This window comes from Papio anubis, chromosome 1 (genome assembly GCF_008728515.1).
Source record: "Papio anubis isolate 15944 chromosome 1, Panubis1.0, whole genome shotgun sequence".
NCBI classification, from domain to species: Eukaryota; Metazoa; Chordata; class Mammalia; order Primates; family Cercopithecidae; genus Papio; species Papio anubis.
Window position 1 is genome coordinate 134,930,932 of NC_044976.1, and position 11,173 is coordinate 134,942,104.

Consider the following 11,173-nt stretch of genomic DNA (forward strand, 5'->3'; position numbering starts at 1 on the left):
GGGCAAGGCCGTGCACTTCCACCTCCGGCGTCGGGGCCCTTCAGGCTAAGGTTGCTTGTTTTGTGTGGCGCCATCCTCAAAACAGGAAGCCTCTGCCACCCGCGCCCCTAGGGTAGAGAGATAGGACCCTCACCCGAGTCGCTGTCCGCCCGCCAGTCTCGTCGGCGTGCAGGTGTCCGCAGTCGCTGACGGCCGGGGTTTTGGGGGACGCGCAGCCCACACGGGATAGAGCTCGGGTCTAGCCCTCGGCGGCCCAGCCGAGCAACCCTGGGAGGCACCGCCACCACCAGCACGCAGATTTGCCCCGTCACTCCCTCCCTAACGAGAAGAGGAACGTGTGAGCCAAAGTCGGCTCGACAATTTCCACTGAGATGACCCCAAACACTGGTCTGCAGCTGTTAGTCGTTCTTGTGAAAAAGAGAGAAATAACAACTTAGTGAGTTTCTAATAAAATGAAATACTCAAGCCAAAGGATTGTTCCTTAATCTGAGCCTCCCCCCGCTTTTTTTTTTTTTGGCGGGGGGGCGGGTATTGTGAAACGAAAATTCACTCTGCCAAAAGGAAAAAAATTAAGCTGAAAGCTGAGTCATGCAAGCAACTGCCTTTCCTTTTGTTCCTAAGCAGATAGCTACAGATTAAAGGTGAAGTATCTCCACTCTGTATTCACCTTATCTTGTGTAAAGTGCCGATTTACTGAGCGCTAGACAAATACGTAATTGTTGCCCTACCTGCTCCCTTTATCGCAACATGTGGATTCAGTAATGTGAACATACCCTCCATCTTTCCTCTCCAGCCTGCTTTTCCCCTTTAAATATTGAAGCCCTCAAAATAATCTTTGGAGAAAGGCACAGACCTGTCTCCTGGGCGCAAGTCCTTCACCTTCATAACATAAATTTCTAAACTGATACAGGTACTTTTTGTTTCACAAGTATTGACATTTAACTTAATTGAAAGTCGTTTGTTTTATATTTTCCCTTGGAAAAATTTAAAGTTAGCTGTTCTATGTTGATGCCTAAAATTGGGGATGGAGGCTGCTTTATTATACTGAAATCCAGAACCTAACTTCACAGCCCCCGGTTGACCACTTGGAGCTTGGCTTCCCAGAGATCTGCCTGAGTCCCCAAGAACAGAATTCTAAGTGTGTGTCATATGGGTGAACACAAGCTCTATGTCAGGCTCCGTTCTTCCCAGGGGTAGGAGAGGGCTTTCTTCCAAGGAGAATGGAGACTGTGCCTTGTGGCCTCTGTGGCTGGGCACTGGTCGGCTGGTGGGTGCTCCTCTCTGCACAGACCTTCACATGCCCTCCCCACAGTCCAAGTTCTGCCTCCCCCATCTTCACCACACTAAATACAAAGTAAATGTTAAAGGACAATTAAAGAGTTATTTTGACTAAAGTTTCAAGTAACTGCCCCAAACAGTTGACAACTTGCCTTGATTAGGTCAGCTGGCTCCATTTTCCCACACAGGAGAAAAAGACCAAGCCTCAAGGCCTTTCAAGGGTGGCCGTTGCTTCCTCCTACAGTAACTGTTCCCTTACACAGTTCTGCTGTTCCCTGCCCGCTTCCTCCAAGCCCTCCCAGCCTAGTGATCCAGACCACAGTCCATGGAATAAGAGAGTTCCTGGTTCATTACTTCCTGAATCTTGCGAACTCTACCCCATCAGATTTGAGCTGGATGAGAATGTGATTGTCATCAACTCCTGCTTCTAGTAAGTGGGGAGAGGATGTGGTGCTTTAGTTTCACAAACGTGGGGCAGGAATTGGCCGCTTCCATGCCACCTCAGTCCCACTCCACCAGCAATGCCAAGGCCAGCTTCTCTCCTAAAATACCTTGAAAACAAGCGTAACCCACCACCACAAACATTAGTTTTTCTTCAAGGACTGCCAGTCTGATTTACTAGAGAAATGACCTCCAGCTAGTCTATGCAAAGACAGGATCTTCCTCCAATTAATACAACTTTGACCTTACTCCCTGTTAAATAATGACCTCAGCTTTACTATACTAAAGACACATTTCTTTCTTTCTTGACCTGGCTTTTAGTGCAAAGATTTTCCCTGCAAAGTATTTTTCAGGTGTGATAATGGGATTGTAGTTAGATTTTTTAAAAGAGTCGTGTTTCAGAGATACACATTATCAGATGAAATAATATTATATATGGGATTATCTTCAAAATATTACAGGACAGGGGAAGTGAACAGGCCATGGGTTTCTTTACATTACATGCCTATGTGACAGGTGAATTTCTACCCTGGCTTACCTTTAGGAAACAGGATACCTGTGGTCAGAAGGTGCCCCACATGACCAAACACTGGTGAGATCCAAGATGGCAGCTCACTTGACCTCTGAAGAACTTCTAACTTCATTATAATCTAATTTCCATGCTAAATGACTTTCCCACCAGCATCATGACAGTTGATAATCACCATGACAATGACTGGAAGAAACCATAAAAGGACAAAAAAAAAAAGGAAGGTAATACTCTAGTTTTGAGAAGTTCTCTGTCCATTCCCAAAAAGACATGAATATTTATCCCCTAGCTTTTAGTGCCTAACCCCTTCATTAAAGAGGCCCTATATTTGTGACTTCCTGACTTTCACAAGCTGAGAAGTTAATTCGTGAACCAAGCTCCTTATTCTCAATTCCGTGGCCATCCAATAAAGCCTGCACTACTTGACACTTGCTTTTGTTTTTCCAAACTGGCTTTGGGACACCAAAGAGGGAAAGACTCCATTTTGTGGGGGACCAGCTTTGTAGGTAACAAGTTGATAATAGTGGAAGATGAATGATGAGTCTACTGGGGTTCATTATATTATTACCTACATATGTTTGCAATTCTCTATAATAAAAAGTTTTTTTAAACAAGGTGTCTGCAAAGAAAGCCCAGCCTGAAGATAACACTAATAATGTGGGCAGGGTGAACAAGAAGAAAACAGTGAATAACAGTCATAACTATTCTTGTTAACCTCACTACAAGGCAAGGTCAAGGACAGATCTAACTGTAGCTAATAATACAGCCTTTCAAATTTTGAATAAAATTCAAAATTATCAAGAAAACATTTGAAACAGATTTCATTCATGGGGTACCTCACTCTGATTGTCTGTTATGCCTGAAAGTATTAGTTAATGATCATATACTGCCATCTTAGTTAAGACATTTTTTGAAAATGTATCTGTGAGTACAGTATTATGTAATATAAACACACTCAAACAAATGTGTGTGTGTGTATATTTTCCCAATAATCAAAGATTCCTGTGCCTGGGACTTTAGGGTGAAAAGTATGATACTCCAATAACTTTCCTCTGATCTTCAAACTTCTCCCTTAACAACAGTGACAGAGGAGACAGTCAGTTTTTCCCACTCTGCGGCATTCCCATCAGCATACAAATCCATTAAAAAATCTCCTGGGCTCACCTCCATTCTCATTTCTCTGCTCTCATTTTCAGCAAAATTCTTGGAAGAATTATCCATATTCATTATCTCCACTTCCTTTTCTCCTATTCTACCTACAGCAATCTAGTCAGGTTTGACACCTGTCCCCACCATTCCCCTAAAACTGTTCATCAGTGACCTTTCTGTTGCCAAATCAAATGGTCATTCTCGGATCTCATCTTAAACTATCAGCTGCATTTGACACAGTTGATCACTCCCTCCCTCTTTCTTATGGGTTGCCCTGGGGATTATAATGAATGTCTTATAACATTCTAGTTTGAATTAATGGTAACTTAATTGCAATAATATACAAAAGCTTTGCTCCTATATAGCTCCATTCTCCCCTCCTTTGTGCTGTTATTGTCATACAGATTACATTTTTATCCATTATATGCCCATAACCACACATTTATAATTATTGCATATTTATGCTGCCTTTTATATTTACCTATGTAATTTCCTTTACCAGTATTCTTCATTTCATGTGAATTTGACTTAATGCCTCAAGTCCTTTCAGCCTGAAGAGCACCTTTTATTTCTTACAGGGAAGATTTGCTAAGTGATGAATTGCTTCAGTTTTTGTTTATCTCGGAATGCCTTGATTTCTCCTTTATTTCTGAGGGATAGTTTTGCTGGATATAGAAAGCTTAATTAAGGGGTGTTTTTTGTTTGTTTGTTTGTGTTGGTTTTTTTTCGGTAGCATTTTATGTCATACCACAGCCTTCTTGGCCTCCAGAGATCAGATGTTAATCTGATTGAGAATCCTAATACAGGGTAAGTTGGTTTTTTTTATTTGTGTTCTGCTAATTTCAAGACCCTCTCTTTGCCTTTGGTTTTCAACAGTTTGATTATCATGTGTCTAGGTGTGAACCTCTCTGAGTTTATCCTATTTGAAGTTCAGTGTGCTTCTTGGACATGCTTTTTATCAAAATAAAAAGCATGCCTATTTATACTTTTTATCAAAATTGGAATATCTCTTCTACTTCTTCAAATATTCTTTATGTCCTTTTTCTCTCCTCTCCTTCTGGGACTCCCATTATAGTATGTTTGTATGCTTGATGGAACCCACAGATTTTTGAGGCTCTGTTTGTTTATTCCCTTCATTCTTTTTTTTTTCTGTTCCTCAAATTGGATAATCTCAATTGTCCCATTTTCAATTTTGCTTATTCTTTCTCCAGCCTGCTCTAATGTGCTGTTGAGCCCCCACTAGATTTTTCATTTCAGTTATTATATTTTTCAACTCCAGAACATCTGTTTGATGATCTTAAAAGTAATTTGTTTTTATTGATATTCCCTATTTTGTGAGAAAAAAAATGTATACTTTTATTTTGTTCTTTAGACATGGTTTCATTTATTTCTTTGAATATATTTAAAGTAGCTGACTTAAAAGTCTTTGTCTAATAAGTCCAATGGTGGAGACATTATCTATATTCCTATTGATTGCATTTTCCCCTGTGCATGGGCCATACTTTCTTGTATCTTTGCATGCCTCGTGCTTTTTGTTGAAAACTGGACATTTTAAATAATATAATGTAGCATCTCTGGAAATCGGATTCTCCTCCCTCCCGAGGGTTTGTAGTTACTGCTCCTTGTTATAGTTGTTGTTCTTTGTTTAGTGACTTTCCTAATTTGTAAAGTCATCATGATGTTACTGCTCCACAGATAATAAGTATATGAAATTCTCACATTTTGCACACCCAAAATCAACTAGTTAACTTTAATGATTTCATCCTTCATTTATAAATGACACATCAAATATAGTCTTTCTTTATAATACCTGGAAAATCATTTTATACACTGGCTGTAACATTTTCTCATTAACACTAGATTCTAAAGTGGAAGAGCTGAATTTTCTATATGAGAAGTTGATTAATCACAGTTTTCAGATCTGCAGAAAAAGTCCTGAGGCATATTTGTAGAATAATAATTTTCATGCTCCACATTACCTAGCTGTCTTCAACAGCAAGATTCTTTTTGATTCCTGGGCCATTTGGGGTATTAATTAAACATGGTTAATAAAAACAGGCCGGGCACAGTGGCTGACGCCTGTAATCCCAGTACTTTGGGAGGCTGAGGCGGGTGGATCACCTGAGGTCAGGAGTTCAAGACCAGCCTGGCCAACATGGTGAAACCCCGTCTCTACTAAAAATAAAAAAAAAATGATCTGGGCGTGGTGGTGCATACCTGTAATCCCAGCTACTCCAGAGGCTGAGGCAGGAGAATCACTTGAACCTGGGAGGCAGAGGTTACAGTTAGCTGAGATTGCACCACTGCACTCCAGCGTGGGCTACAGAGGGAGAATCCATCTCAAAAGAAATAAAAAATAAACAAATTTTAACTGTGCAAGCACAAGAAGAGGTATTTTCTTTTTTTTTTTTTTTTTTTTGAGACAGAGTCTCGCTCGTCGCCCAGGCTGAAGTGCAGTGGCGCGATCTCAGCTCACTGCAAGCTCTGCCTTCCGGGTTCATGCCATTCTCCTGCCTCAGCTTCCAGAGTAGCTGGGACTACAGGTGCCTGCCACCACACCTGGCTAATTTTTTGTATTTTTGGTAGAGACAGGGTTTCACTGTGTTAGTCAGGATGGTCTCAATCTCCTGACCTTGTGATCTGCACACCTTGGCCTCCCAAAGTGCTGGGATTACAGGCATGAGCCACCATGCCTGGCCAAGAGGAGGTGTTTTCAAGCAGAAAGATGCCTAAGCAACTGAGTCATAGCCTGGACACCTGCTCTCCACGGCTGTCTACTGTGTCCACTCCACACCCCAGGGACTCTCAGAGAGTTTTGTCATAATGGGAAAACAGTTGCTTAAAAATTCTTCTATGGGCCGGGCACAGTGGCTCATGCCTGTAATCTGAGCACTTTCGGAGGCCAAGGCAGGTGGATCACCTGAGGTCAGGAGTTCAAGACCAGCCTGACCAAAATGGTGAAACCCCGTCTCTACTAAAAATACAAAATTAGCCAGGCATGGTGGTGCATGCCTGAAATCCTAGCTAATTCAGCTACTTGGGAGGCAGAGGAAGGAGAATCGCTTGAACCCAGGAGGTGGAGATTGCAGTGAGCCCAGATTGCACCATTGCACTCCAACCTAGTCAGCAAGAGCGAAACTCCGTCTCAAAAAGAAAAAATTATGAATTAAATATAAGAAAGTAGGAGTCAAAACAGATTCTGCTACTGCTTTGTTATATTTTATTTTGAGACAGGATCTCACTGTCACCCAGGCTGGATAGAGTGCAGTGGGACAGCCATGGCTCAGTACAGCCTGAACCTACTGGGCTCAAGTGATCCTCCCACCTCAGCCTCCTGAATAGCTGGGACTACCGTCAAGCACTACCATGCTCAACTATTTTATTTTTTATTTTAATATTTTTGTCAAGACAGAGTCTCACTATGTTGCCCTTGCTGGTCTCAAACTCCTGGGATCAAGTGATCTGCCTGCTTCTGCCGCCCCAAGTATAGGCGTGAGCCACCAGGCCCACCCACTATTGCTTTAAATACACACATTTCTCATTATACCTTTACAAACCACTATTTGGGAAATGTTAGATTATATGATCACTGGACTTCTCCTCCCCCTAAAACTTTTTTCTATTCTTAAAAACTCGGCCAGGCATGGTGACTCACACCTGTAATCCCAGCACTTTGGGAGGCCGAGGTGGGCGGATCACGAGGTCAGGAGATCAAGACCATCCTGGCTAACATGGTAAAATCCCATCTCTACTAAAAGTACTAAAAAAAAAAAAAAAAATTAGCTGAGTGCGGTGGTGGGCACCTGTAGTCCCAGCTACTCGGGAGGCTGAAGCAGGAGAATGGCATGAACCCGGGAAACGGAGCTTGCAGTGAACCAAGATCATGCCACTGCCTGGGCGACAGAGCAAGGCTCTGTCTCAAAAAAAAAAAAAAAAAAAAAAGTCTTGTACATTTTAATTAATTGATTTCAATCTTTTATTAGGTAATAATACATTCATTTGAATATTTAAACATCTATTTTATAAAGGTTTGCAGTGAAGTCTTCCCTAATTCCATCCCTTTCCTACCCACTTCCCAACCCTCATGCCCCCAATTTCCTTGCCCTCCCCAATAAACATCTTCCCTGTTGTTAAGTTTCTTTTCTCTTTTCAGTTTCTTTGTACATAAACAAGCAAATACAAACCTATACTTTTATATTTTATACAAATGGCCTTACTATGCACTCAGTTCTGCTTTTTTCATGTAACAATATAGCTTGAAGCTCTTTCCAGATCAGTACATAGAGAGCATCCTCATTCTTTTTCTCAGTATCATATGGATGAACCATAATTTATTTAACCAGTCTCCTGTCCTACAGACTGTTTCTATTATTTTGCTATTGCAACGGTGCTGCAGTGAATAATCCTGTATGTTTTCAAAATGTGATTGACAGCTGGGCACTGTGGCTCATGCCTGTAATCTCAGCACTTTGGGAGGCCAAGGCAGGCGGATCACGAGGTCAGGAGATCGAGACCCTCCTGGCTAACACGGTGAAACCACGTGTCTACTAAAAATACAAAAAATTAGCCAGGCGTGGTGGCGGGCGCCTGTAGTCCCAGCTACTTGGGAGGCTGAGGCAGGAGAATGGTACGAACCTGGGAGGCAGAGCTTGCAGTGAGCCAAGATCATGCCACTGCACTCCAGCCTGGGTGACAGAGCCAGACTCCGTCTCAAAAAAAAAAAAAATGTGATTGACTTGTACCTAACCAAGCCTGGGTCAGTACGCCAAGAGTGGTGACAGTGTAGAGCACAAAGTGTTCTTGCTGTGCTCAGAGGCCTGACACGCATAACTCACTGGCTTCATGATTAGTCACATCCCTCACCCCTCACTCTGTGGTGAAAACCCAGCACAAATAAATCATTTCTCGAGCCCCAGGAATGCACCATTGCAGGCCACAATCTGAGGAAGTCGCTAGGTGCAGGAAAATCCAACCCAGTCCTGTTAAGAGAATGACTTAGTTCAACTCTGTTGAACTAAGGCAAGAGTAATTACTGTAATTAGCTGACTGTACAATTAGAAGTGATTAAGCACATGACAAAAGAGGCTCAGAATCCCCACAACTGGAAACATCCCAGCTCAGTCCGTTGACAGTGTCTGCGGCTTTTCTGTTTTCATAGCTTATGCTTGCAGTACATGTCTACCTTCTCAATAGGGTATTATTTTTCTTTTCAACACACTGTAGCATATGGACATTAGCAAAGTATATCATAATCGTTGGTTTAATTTTTCTATGCTTAAATTGAGATATAATTTATATATGATAAAATGCACAGATCTAAGGTCCACGGTTCATACAAATGAAAATATCCTGTAACTAACACCTTAATCAAAATATAGAACAATTTTATACCTCCAAAAAGTTCCTTCATGTCTCTTTCCAATGACTGCCCCCCAGCTCCCTCTCCCCAGGCAACTATTCTAGGTTAATTCCATTAAGGGAAAATAACTGGAAGGTGATTTTGGCCATTCAAAATTAGGCAAGTAGTCATTGAATTGAAAAAAAGCTTATAGGGGCAGACACCATGGCTCACGCCTGTAATCTTCGCACTTTGGGAGGCCGAGGCGGGCAGATCACCTGAGGTCAGGGATTTGAGACCAGCCTGGCCATCATGGCAAAACCCCGTCTCTACTAAAAATACAAAAAATCAGCCAGGCATGGTGGCACACGCCTATAGTCCTAGCTACTCGGGAGGCTGAGGCAGTAGAATCACTTGAGCCCAAGAAGTGGAGTTTGCAGTGAGCTAAGATCATGCCACAGTACTCCAGCCTGGGTCACAGAGTGAGTGAGGCTCCGTTTCAAAAACAAAACAAAACAACATATAATTCATTCTCCTGTTCTTAAATGCTGTACTGTGTGGGGGAAGCCATCCTACTTGCCTAGTTGCTGAATATGTATTTTACTTTGTTCTCCCTCAGACAGTCACTGGATACTTGTTTCTAATTCACCTAAGTTTTGGAGTAATTTCCACATTTAGAACCCCAAGTTTTTAAACTAGAGAAGCAGCAAACAGGCGAGAAGCTGCAAACCATGAGCCAAGCCTAATTCTGACAATCTGTTGCCCACTTCCTTTTGAGTATACAAAAGCAGGGTGAAGACAGCGAAATTGTGAAAGGGAGTTTAGAAAAGAGAGTCACCGACCAGGCATGGTGGCTTATGCCTGTAATCCCAGCACTTTGGGAGGCCAAGGTGGGCGGATCACAAGGTCAGGAGTTCGAGACCATCCTGACCAATATGGTGAAACCCCATCTCTACTACAAATACAAAAATTAGCCGGGCATGGTGGCATGTGTCTGTAGTCTCAGCTACTCAGGAGGCTGAGGTAGAAGAATCACTTGAACCCAGAAGCAGAGGTTGCAGTGAGCTAAGATTGCGCCACTGCACTCCAGCCTAGGTGACAAAGCAAGACTCTGTCTCAGAAAGAGAGTCACCGTGCATCCAAAACAGACAGTGAGACTTAGTTCAGAGCCTACCGTGGCCAGGAAATGCCATCAAGGCAGGGTCTAAGTGGCTGCAGATAAAATAATTTCAACTTCAAGGTGAGGACGGACCAAGGACACAGATGTTGCCAATGACCAAGAAGGTTAAATATTAATATGAACTGTTAATAAAAGAGCACAGGAGGGCCTGGCTCCCTTGGGTGAAATAAGCAATCCTGGAAGAGGCTAAGAGGTGTGGACCTATAAATCCGAGTAGAATAGAATGTCCCAGTGGTGTCTGAACTTTGGGTTTTATTTTCTTTCCTTGCACCCATGAGAGAGATGTCAAGTATTTCAGACGGATGCCTCCACCCCACGAACCCCAGCGGGGTGTGTGTGACCAGGAAAGGGTGCACAAGGGGGAAGCCCATGGTGGGGGTTGAGGGACAGCCAACAGGGAAAATCTCCCTGCCTTCTAGGGTGCGGTGGATTCCAGGGAGGAATAGAGGATAGGAATTCTGCATCTAGAGCCAGGTGCGGTGGTTCACGTCTCTAATCCCAGCACTTTGGGAGGCCAAGGTGGGAGGATCACTTGAGGTCAGGAGTTTGAGACCAGCCTGGCCAGATGAGCCAGTCCGTCTCTACTACAGATACAAAAATCAGCTGGGCATGGTGGCGGGCTCTTGTAGTCCCAGTTACTCATGAGGCTGAGGCAGGAGAATCACTTGAACCCAGGAGGCAGAGGTTACAGTGAGCTGGGATCACACCACTGCACTCCACCAGAGTGAGACACTGTCTCTAAATAAATAAATAAATAAATAAATAAATAAATAAATAAATTCTGCATCCACATGGATATCCCAAACTACTTCTTATCCAAAGTCCTTGGGACAGCGAGTGACTTGGCAAATGGGGAAACTGAATTTAACTAAAGGGCAGAGCTCTGAGATAATGGCCCGGGATCCTGGGAAGGAACACTCATGACCAAGTTCAAAGTGACATGAGTGATACTGTCCTCCCTGAGGAGCCACAGAGACCTGGGGATGCGTGTTGTCCACCAGACTGACGAGAGACCAGTGGCCTCTGGCTGCATGTGAAAGTCAGACTGGCCCTGCTCCCTCTTTGGACTGTGTAAAGCATTGGGTTGAACACAATTAAGGAGTTGGGGGAGCCCCACGAAGGAGATACTAAATTTCCCACTAATCAGGTAAATGGAGGCTTAAGCCAGATTTCTTTATGGGAGAAAGTAAAGACATATTCACCTTGCACCCTGACTTTATTATCCTAGTTCCTCAGGTATTATCTGAACTCTGAGATT

At 43.0% G+C, this 11,173-nt stretch overlaps 1 protein-coding gene across 1 annotated transcript in view; it reads right to left on the reverse strand.

Annotated features, from left to right (window-relative positions):
- The window catches only part of COQ8A (coenzyme Q8A), a 45,142-nt gene extending 44,627 nt beyond the window's left edge, over positions 1–515 (reverse strand). Inside the window, exon 1 of the mRNA XM_017949019.3 lies at positions 134–515. The gene's annotated coding sequence lies outside the window, so the exon portion shown is untranslated. The remainder of the gene's footprint in view (positions 1–133) is intronic.
- Between the last annotated feature and the right edge of the window lie 10,658 nt (positions 516–11,173).